Raw genomic sequence first — 11,996 nt, 5'->3', positions numbered from 1 at the left:
ATGCTTCCCGATCCCAAGTGCTTATGTTGTCTATCTCAAAGCGGCAAAATGATGCTTTGGCAAGGAATAAAGATTACGGGAATCCACAGGTGTCGAATAACAAGGCTAATGAACAACCTATTAGTTCGACAACAACTTTGACCAAAGTTGTGCCACCCACCATTCCTGAACAAATGATAAAGTCGCCAAAGGGAGTAGTGTACAAGTCGACATTTAATCCTCGTGCAAAAATAGCACAGAATTATAATATAATAGAGGACCTGGCCCAATCGTCGTCCGCTATGTCAACGCTTGAGGTACCGCAAAATTGCCTCTCCCAAGAGCAAGCTTTATTATCAGCAATAGGTGAAATTGACCCAATGGACTCCAATCTTGTGGCCTTTGATCATAAAGGATATGACCCTCAGTTACCAGCTCAACTAGCTTTCCTTATTCAAGTGAAATCCCTCAACAAAATTGTTCATCGAACAATTATTGATGAGGGGGCATCTACATGTATTATGTCGATGAGTTGCTGGAAGAATTTAGGCTCACCACCCTTGTCGAGATCGTCAACGACGTTAAAAGCATTTGATGGACGATCATACACTCCATACGGGATTTTAAGTAACTTGCAAGTTGAACTAGGGGGCAAAATAGTAGGAATTGATGTTGAAGTAATTTATGGAAACCTCGATTACAACATCCTACTGGGAAGGCCCTGGATATATGCCATGGCCACAGTTGTGTCGACCTACTTCAGGAAGATTGCATTTCCCTTTCAAGGAGGAATTACAGTCATCGACCAACAAACTTTCCTCCCCGACAGTTCACAAGTTACGGGAAGCATTCCAATGATCCATGGAAGCAATCATTCGCTTCAAAATATTGGAGTAGGTCTCCTAAAAGACCCTGCCTTAATGGGTACTTTTTCCCTACCGCCTGCAACTAATCTGGCGGAAGTGGCCACAGTGGAAACCTACAATATGAAATCTTCTATATCTAATGGATTCGGAAGATTCCTAAACATTTTTTCAGTGTCGATCATCGCCCTGATAGAAATACTGTAAATACAGTGGGCTCTGAGGACGGTTCTTATCTCATGTCAACCTCGTTAAAAAATGAAACAAGGAGTCATGAGGATAGTTCTTTTATTGTGTCAACCTCATTAAAAAATGAAAACAATCCCCTTTCCAATCTCAAAGGTAAACCTTCATTCCAACCACCAAGTTGAATGCAATGAAGCTTGGGGGGCATGCACCTCGATTTGCGTTATTATGCTGGGGACATGCAAACTTATATCGAGCAGTTTTAGCACACAGTTCATGCTCGTTAAAAAATAAACGCAAGATCCGAGCAGTTTTAGCACATAGTTCATGCTCGTTAAAAAATAAACATAAGATCGAGCAAATGTTTCCACCCGCGTTTAAGCTCGTTAAAAAATGAACTATACCGGTAAATAACCACAGTGAATGTAATATCATCAGCCATTAAAGCCTTGGTCGTTTTCGCACCGTCATCTCCACTTTTTCATTGGCCGATCGTTCACCTCCATATGTTTGTTTACCCATTTTGAGGAACAGCTACGAAGAGTGATTTCACTAGCCATCCTTATGACACTGCCGTGATTGGAAAATTCCAACCTGTACCTGGAATCAGCTGCTAACCCGTTTTATCACTCGTTCCTCAAAAGACGAGTCTTATTTAAGCTCTTTTCATCTGACTCGTAAAATATGAAAAGATTGCCGAGTCCTTGGCCTTCCAGCTCGTTAAAGGGACAGGAAGTGCTATCCCTCCTCTAGATTTTAATCTTTTTGGACCTGAGGGATTATTGCACAAAAAGATCGAGCGCTTGTTTTGTTCGGCTCGTTAAAACTATCGAAAACTCATCCCTTCTGTATTGTTTTATACTTTTTCGGACTTAAGGGATTAGATGACGAACAAGGAATTTTTGGAGTTAACTTTATGTACCTTTTCAGACTCTCTAAAAATGAAAAGGACCGAGTTATCTTTGTCGTTAGACTCGTTAAAATCATTAAATAGCGACAAACTTGTCTTTAGACGAGAACGAGTTTCACTATCGCTAGGCTCGTTAAAACATAGCGATGGGCTTGCCCGAAGGGCAGGTCATAGAACAAGCATATGTTCTCCTCCTCAAGCTTGACAAAAATAAAGAGGTACTGGTCAGCAATGACTGGGGAAAAATTGGGAGAAACTCAAGAAAACTTTGATGGTAGCAAGTCGCTCTTGAACATGACACTTTTCCTCCGTACCACAGTCGTGTTGGGTTGTTTCATTCACCGGTCACATCCATGGTGTCACCATACCATCCATATTTGGGGTAATGCTACCGATCCATCGCATCAGTGTCGCCATATGTTCAAGAGAAGTCGTTCAGAAAAGTCAACCGTGTCCCATCCACTACCGTACATTATCCTTCATCCTTACATGACCGCCACCCTGAATCATATGTCACAGATCGTTTTCACCTCCATCAAAATCATTCGCTCCGTTCCATGTCATTGATGTGGGATTCATTAAGGCCCTCCTTTGACGGATCGCTTCTTGTCAACATCAGCTCATTATCCAAGAAGTTGATCTAGGAACAACGCCTTCAGTACTTTGAAGCTTGCATGCCTCAATGGCAAGTTTCTCACTTCCGGCGACAGGTATACATCAATGACCTTCGACTGAAATATTTTGCGTGGTGTTCGACGCCAAGTCCTTTATTCACACCACGTGAATTGTACTGCAGTACCTTGAGGGTCATTATCATTATCGGTGATTCCTCTCACGCTTGTTAACGGTCTACCTCATTGACCGGTAATCAAGCGATGTCTTTCCATGTTCGACTTCAGAACATTTCTCACATGGATCGACTTGTACTTAGAGTGAAGATCGAACGAGTTTGAAGACCCAGGATCTAGTTTCATCCATCCGAGCTGCGATATATATTCAGGAAAGATAAAGACATTGACATGTACATCATTGCAACAGATAATCATCCTACCCAAAGGATGATAATTTCATCAAAATTATCAGTCTACCATCAGACGATTGTCTGTTCTATGTACAGAAAAATGAATTTGTAAAGCTGAGCATGGGAATGCCTGCCTCAGCTAGATCATGAAAGCAGTATGAAAAATAATGTATTGTATTGTATCTCATTACAGGTCTCCTCCCAACATTGGATGAACTTCGGATCCTCCTGATAAAGCATTTCACCCGATAAACGGCCTCATACTTTAGGGGGCAACTGTTATAGACATTTTTGTGCCTTACAGCATTGAGCATGAAATGTCCATAATCTAAGGGATCCAAAGTCCCTAAACATGTTGTTCCTACCCCTAGAGGAGCAAGGCTAACAAACCACAGCAATTCACATAAGTTCTCCACCAGAAACTGCTCAAAAACAAGTCAATTCAGGATCAATTCAATGGCTCCACTAGCTGTCTGCGCTGAATGTCAAAGCCAACACTGGCTACCTACACTGCAACGCAGGTAGAAGCACTACCAGGGTGCGTTGAGTAAGAGTTGCCAAATGGCAAGTTCATTCCAAGAGGTGTCAAGACCCAGGAAGCTTCCAGAATCTTTCTCAATGACACTTGCCTCAGTGAATTCGACTAGTGATGAGTAAGAGGTTCCAAACTTCCAAGTGGAAGCAAGAACCTCCAAGTGGAATCAAGAACTGACAGAGGGAGAGGACACTAGTCAGATCTCAAGCTGACTCATCCTCTCTCCAAAACATCTATATATGGATCTCTCCTCCATGAGATTTGGAGGCTGGAATTTTGTTATTGCAAAGAATTGATGTTTGTTTGAGATTGGAATCATTGGGTGCTTAATGCTTTGAAGGGGGTGAAGATGGGAATTCCATTTGCTGGGAAGGAGATGTTGGATTGGAGCCCTCTGGGTTGTATCTCTTCCTGAACCTTGTTATTCATCAATAAAGCTATCTTGGTTTCTCCTATATACTGATGTATCTTTGATGTATGATTGCATTAGTATGTTTAGTTTATTTCTAATCCTGAACTAGTTATGAATATGAATCCATGTCTTGTGTAGTGTTCTCTTCTTGTGATCTTGCAGAAACCTCTTGAAGCTGGGCGAGCGAGAAGGCAAGTAGCTGGGAACCCTCAAAGAGAAGAGAGACCGGATCGAGGGACAAACGAAAGACACCGGTTAGTCCATCTATCTCTCTTCATTCTTAATTCATAAAGGAAGAATACTAGAATAGTTGTCTCTGTTTGTTGCTAAGGCACTGTCACACCTTAGGTGGATAGGATCGTCCTGCATAGGCATTTTTCCCCACAACACTCATCATATTCTTCCTCTGTATAATCACTTCAACTTGCCCTGCCTACATATATTATGCAAAATCTCTAATAGACACATAATTTATCAGTCAACACTCAAATCACCCATCTACGCACCTAGAATCGAATTCTTTGATGCACTAAATCTATATTCAACACTCAATCACGCATTATACAAATCGGAATTAAATTTCTATGCATATATAAGTCCACACATAATTACAAAATAGGACTCTGTCCCTCGGGCCTGATTTCTCTTTGCAATGGCCTTTGGTTTACAAATCTGTCTGTAGGCTCAAAACCACACTCTTCTATCTAGCCTAACCTATCCTCAACTTCCAACCCCTATCTCTACCTTTTAGGCTTACATTTATACTCAAGGATTCTAAAACCAATTATGGTTTAGATCCATGAATTCCTCAATAGAATTCCTAAAACTCCTCTCTAGTCCCTAGATTCATGAACTGACTCCTAATCTATGATTTACAATTAATTTTCAATCCTTCAATCTCTCAACTATCCTAAATCTCTCATGTTCTCCTATATTCGATAACATTTACAAATATGCCTCACATTATTTAATTAATTCCCTATTCTAGCTTCTCTCATTAAAACAACTCAAAACATTAATAATCACATTTAATTCACTCTTCGGAAACCAACTTCCTTGAAAACACAATAACCCTATGTCTACTAAAATACAATGAGTTTTCTTGGCCTGAATGCTCCTATATCACTTTTCATATGGACCTCCTTCTAGCACCAACTATTGACGGTACTAAAAATATGTCAACAAAGGAGGTCTCCCAGATATGAAGTTTCAACGAGACCTCACACTGTTTGGAGTAGGATGCCCAATCGGAAATAAGGTCGGTTGCCATTATCCTTAGGAATTTTTCTTTGCTACAATTATCAACATAAGGGATTATGCAAAAAATCTTTGAAACAAGAAAGTAAGTTGACATTGTGAGGCACACAATTGAAATGCATATAAGGTACTTTCACATAAGGGAAAGGAGAGAGTGTGCCTCTAAAAGAAAAGTAATAGTACTATCCTAAAATAGACACATAAGAGAATGAAAGAATCATTGATTAACCTGCAAATTAGTTCACAAGGTAACAACGATAATAAAATAAAGTAATAACACACATTCAACGAGATGCATACCAAATCCAACGAAATAGTTCATTTTCGTTATTACATGTTAATATAAGCATATGCCACATACAAAGAAAGAATAGTCTCACAACCATTCACAACATATGCATGAAAATATACCGGCTCTAAGAGCTTCATATATTAAGTGAAAGTGCCAAGATATACAAGTACAATGCTACCACACTAGTCCAAATAGTGGAACATTAAGTCACCACTTGCTCCTTCAAAGAAGGATCTTCTCTCCTATGCCCAACTAGAGAAGTCAAGGTGAAATCTTCTAAAGTCCAAAGTCCTCTCTCTTGAGCTATGGGGGTGTATCTATAACAAATGAGGTGATCCTTCACCTCCCACATGACTCTTGACCTTCCCTAATGACTCTTGAGCTTCCATGTGACTTTTTGAATTCTTATGTGACCTTTAAACTTCTAATGACTCTAGAACTTTCTAGTGACCTTTCACATTCCATGTGGGACCCTTGGTATTCCACACATTTTACATTTTCTCATTTTTAAAATATAATAATTACATTCCAAAAATGATGTGGTAAGATACATTGACATAGATGTCTTTGTGATGACACTTGGACAAGAAATGACTTGGCATTGGTGACATAAAACTTCATTGAGATATGTCTAGACCAAGCCTTTATCCTAGATACCATCTTCGTATATTTTTCATCGTGGATTTTCACTTGTTCTTTATCTTCACCCTCAAAGGGTATATATGAGTGTCAGAGCCTTCCAAGTCAGGATAAGATGCCACCATTTTTTCATGGCACGAGATTCCTTCAAGCTCTTCATGATGGTTCCTCAATTTCTTCTTCTTTACAAGTGCTCTTTTGTAGCCTCGCCTCGATGACCTATCTTACACACCACCATGTCATGTTGAAATGATAATACTTGCATATAGGCGTGACTCATGACAATCCAACATTAGTTCATAAACCACCTATTCTACCTTTGCTTTCTCATCAAAGATATTGACTATGATGAGGCAACAAAAAGGAGATATGGGAGGAAGAGACTAAGAATTGTGCAATTGATGGCTATAGGAACTTAGGGATGCCTCATTACTTATTAGAAATGCACAATGCATGGTAAAGGCGAGAATGACAAGTCTTCTTGTGCAATGAGTTAGTCTAGGAGTTATGGTATTGAGCTTGCTGATCGATGATGTACAACGAGGGGTGTTGAAAGGGCCAAAGATAGGGATTGCATAGTTAGGAATCATAGGGGCAAAGGAAAGGCCTCACTATCCACTAGAACTACATAATTCACAGTAGGGAACAAGCCAAGATAATTGATTGCATAGTGAGGGATTTTAGTCACTAGGAGGAGAAAGACTAGTCATAGTAATTGTGCAATGTGCAGTGATTAAGGGACGGGCTTAGTGAATTGCATAGTTGAGGACTTCAATGACCCATAGATGATTGACTAATCAATGGAATTGCGCAATGTGTAGTAGGATGCCTACATGATGAAGAGACTACGCAATTAAGCAACTTAGAGAGGCAAGGAGACAAGGTTTCCTATTGAAACTATGCATTGTGTAGTAGCTGAAGAAGAGACTTGGTGGATTGCACGGTTGGGAAAGAAAGTGACACAAGGAAGGTCCCTACTCACTATAACTTAGAGAGGCAAGGAGACAAGGTTTCCTATTGAAACTATGCACTTAGTAGCTGAAGAAGAGGCTTGGTGGATTGCACGGTTGGGCAAGACAGTGACACAAGGAGGCTCCCTACTCACTGTAATCCATGGCATCAAGAACTATAAATTGTGTAGTTGACATAGATAGGTAGCTAAAGTGATAATCCAGACTTCAAGGTTTTTGAGTGTGCAATTGAGGTAGATTGTCCTCTAGGAATATACAATGCAAATTTCCAAGAGGAAAATGATGCTTCACTGTGGATTAAGAATATGCAGTGCATTTTTCCAAGAGGGAGAAGGATCAACAAGTAGCAAAGATAATGAAAGCTCTAAAAAGATTAAGTGTGGGATCATTCAGACAAGAGGGAACAAAACATGCAATAAAAGTGTCAAACCATGAGATCTCACACTCAAATAACATCAACACATGTAAAAGGAATTCTTAGCACCCAAAATAAACAAGCATACCTTGAAATGAAATCAAAGCGACACTTATTTCGAGGTGCAACAACTGAAACTTCACTATGTGACATTTAGAATACAAGTTACGGTTGGAGTGTCGACCATAACCAGAAAGTGTGTTGAGATATGGTAGAGTGTCTAGCACATATTGTTATGATATATGTATAATCATATAATGTATATTAGTGTGCTATGGTTTCCTTTAGTGATGCCCTGAAGTATGACACATGCAGGAGTGCAATCAGTTAAAAGAGACACTTGCAACAGTAAGAAAAAGTGAAATTGACACTTGGAATAGCTAAATATAGTGGAAGTGAAACGTGCCATAGAAAAGAGAAATTAAAAACAGCAACTTTTAAAGTGAAAGAAAGACAAATGATAGTCACGAAAGTGAAAGAAACACTTGTGAAAGCGAAGGTGTGCAAAAACGATAGTTGCGTAAACTCACTAAAATGAAGATACAATGCAACCAAGAGTGAGAGAGAGACTGTCAAGTGTTATTGTGCACTAAATGTCAGCATATATTCCACAGTGTACTATCTTTATGGATTGCACATTCATTTTCCATATGCACTGCGTAAGCATTGTAACTAAACATTGCGCAAGCATCATTCCAAGAGACTTTGTTAGCCTTAAAGAACTATGCAATAGTTATTCAAGGATATACATTGGTTATTGAGATTTGCAGAAAAGGGTGTTCTTATAGATACATTAAGGTCTGAGCATATGTAAGAAAGTGGTTTTGACAGTTAGAATCTTAACAGAATACTTAAACACTTAGAACAACATCAACCAATTATGAAGCGACAGTGGGGAAACTCGAAATGACATATCATTAATTCATATCTAGTCTCCAAAATCTATGCGTGGGAAAAATTTTGGAGGGTGGTTGTTGTAGTGACAACAGTTCTCAATCATAAAACTAAATCAACTCAAATTCCACTAAATACAAGTTTTGGAAAATATATTGGCTATCAAAAATTCACAATAGGAAATCATATAAGAAAGGGATATTAATTAAATACCTTACAATCACAAGAGTTGAAAAGATGTTTTCATTAAGATCACTTATGAAAGCTATAGGACATTAATTTTAATATTATGTTCCTTTATAAAATATTCCTATACACCAATCCTTTTAGACTTTATCTTCACAAGAAGGATAAGGAAAAACAAATATATATGTGTTAAACATATTTCACGCACAATATACTCTGTATGCACAAACAAATAAAACAATTCTTGAAATAAGGTTATAGAAGCACCATGTGATCTCAATTACTCTAACATACCACACATTAAAATTCAAATTCATGCTTCAGATCTAAAACTCAATAATCGTACCCTTCTTGTAGTAAACCATGCAAAAGATATCTCACAAGTTTCAATCAACAAGCAACATATGCATTGTCCCCATACACACAAGAATAGACTAATCTAGAAATAATGTTATAGAAGCACCCTATAATCACAATGGCTTTGGCAAGATGCACATCATAACTCAAAGGAATGCTTCAAATCATAAAATTCAGGATAGTATTCTTCTTATAATAAACTATACAAAATAAGCTCATGGAATAGAGCATTCAAAGGATTATTAACGAGATGTTTACCAATGTTTGCTTGCTATAGTTCATTTGTTATATTGAAATAGGTGATCCATTACAACTTTGATGTTCGTATTTCCCATATCTGTATACACACAACTCAGGTATCAGATAAAAATATTGTTCTAGGAAACAAAGTATGTAACACCACTCAATGTTGGCACGCAAAACTTCTTAGATCTAAAAGAAAAAAAGGTAAATAGCACATAATTCTTGATATATCAATTATTTAACAAGTATATCTACAACCTACAATAATAAATGAGAAAAAAGGAATGGTAGCGACCTGAATTCGCTAGCCCAACTAACTAGCTTGTTGCCTCCTAGAAAAGATTAAATGGAACAGAGTTAATGAAATATACAAATGATGAAGTGTGGAACATGGTATAGCCTTCATATATTAAAATATGCTTAGTCTTTAAATTAATTTAGATAGATAAGAATCTACTGACCACATGGAGCGACTCAAAGATCTAAAGAATTAGCATAACTTTTACAATGGAATTGCTAATCTTTCCATTAACCATGGCTAGGATTTTATAGTATTTATAGTATGATAACAAGCTAGAGCTAGCTGAAAATTTTTTGGGAAACAATAGGCATAAATCATAAAATTTCATGGAGGAAAATAAGTTTGGTTGCACCCACGAACTAATCCTAGAAGTCTACAAATATGTTGTGGAAGGACTCAAAGATTAGCTCCTTAAATCTCGATTGTCTACTAACTAAATTCTGAATAGAGCGTGCTTTTACCTAACCCTATCAGTGATTCAATAGTGTACAAGGAAACCACTTGTCATTGGCCCATGTGGTGGTATTCTTATCAAAACATTCATCCATACTTCCTTGCTTTGGTTGCAGGATCCCATGGATGGTGTAGGACTTGTATAACCATCATTAGAAACTTTCACAAATAATAATTAAGCCTAGAAATGTGCTTGAACAAAGGAATTATGGAATGATTAAATATTTACCTTTTAAATTTTAATAAATTTTTATTAGGCGCATTCTACCATTGTTACACCCAAAACAGGTATGCCAATATGGAGTAGGGGGCTCAAAAAGGGTAAATAAGGGATGAATACTTGTATGATGGATCCATGATTATGATGGTGGATGGTGGTATATTCCATACATGATCATGTTGAGATGTGTGTGTGTGTGTGTGTGTGTGTGTGTGTGTGTGTGTGTGTGTGTGTGCTCAAAAAGGGTAAATAAGGGATGAATACTTGTATGATGGATCCATGATTATGATGGTAGATGGTGGTATATTCCATACATGATCATGTTGAGATGTGTGTGTGTGTGTGTGTGTGTGTGTGTGTGTGTGTGTGTGTGTGTGTGTGTGTGTGTGTGTTGTTGTGTCTAACAAGGATGTCAAAGACCAATTGAATGAAAATATAATTGCTCAAAATTTAATTGATGATATGCATGGCACAAAAAGATTCCCATTGTGATGAGGAATTTGTTGGGTAGAAAGAAAATTCTACTAAATTATAATTATGTGAACATAACTCTTACATTGTTCCCATGTCAAGGTTAAGAACATGGGAAAATAAATGAGGAAGTATGGCTTAGTTCACATAAATCGAGACAATGTGGTCTCTAGATTAATGGAAACATGGTGATGTGTCATGAGAGATAAGGTGGTCTCTAAATTTTTGTGATATTGTATAACGTGACATGTTATTTGTATATACGCTTTTGTTGTAGATGTGCATGTGTTGTGCATGGGAATAGGGTAAAGTTGTATTACATGCATTATGTCATACCATGTGTACAAGTGTGTGTTGTGCAATGTGTTCAAGTTAGGCAAGTATGGGACTGTCTAGACCTGTGTGTTGTGTTTATGTATTCAGGACAAGTAGGTATGGGACTATCTCGGCCTATGTGTTGTGTATGTGCAAAAATTTTTAGAACAGATAGGTATGGGACTATCTATGGCCTTATATTATGTAGTACCACACACAGGAAAGTATGGGACACTATGGGCCTACATAGGTGTGAGACACACCTATATTCTTGTCAATGGAAGACTACCTACTTTGGTAGTGCCCATAATCGCAGGATAGCAATTAGGCTTAATTTTTCATCTTAGGTCCGATGAGTCACTTAATAATTTTGAAATCAAATATCAAAGGGAATAGAAGAGAAGGAATTGAACCAATCTACTGTGTGTACGTATTCAAAGTGAAGAGAAGGAATTGGACAATTCCGTTGTGTGTACGTGGTTAAATTGAAGAGAATGCACTAAGTACTTGCCAGTTGGAAACCAATCCAGTGTGTGTACATGGTCAAAGCAAAGAGAAGGCACTACGTGCTTTCTAGATTGGCTACCAATCCAGTGTGTGTACATGATCAAAGCGAAGAGATGGCACTGGGTACTTTCCAGATGGGCTAACAAACCAGTGTGTTTAAAGCAAGTAGCAAGGAACAAATCAAGATAAGTATCAATATTTCATGGAATTTGAAATTTTTTCTTTATGAATCTAAATTCAATATTCTAATTTGTGATGATTTTGAGTTATGAGCTAACTTGGTTTTCTATGATAGGATGTGAAACAAAATTATGAGTGACCTCATGATAGACTACTGATGAGGTATGATTCAAATTTATTGCATTCCATTATGATTGATTTTGATGTAATTTATGTGTTATGGTGTAGGAGAGCATAGAATTCCATTGGTTGGGTGGACGGAGTTGGTTACAATATTTATGGGAGCAGTAAAAAAAAGAATGGAAATATGCAATGGTACGTCGGTAAAAGATTTGGAGAATAGATCCATTCTGGGACACCAACACTCAATAGTGTCCATTGATTATCAT

Source organism: Pinus tabuliformis, chromosome 7 (genome assembly GCF_031772625.1).
Source record: "Pinus tabuliformis cultivar Carrire ecotype Pingquan chromosome 7, CPIR1, whole genome shotgun sequence".
NCBI lineage: Eukaryota > Viridiplantae > Streptophyta > Pinopsida > Pinales > Pinaceae > Pinus > Pinus tabuliformis.
Note: the sequence above shows the minus strand (reverse complement) of the source record.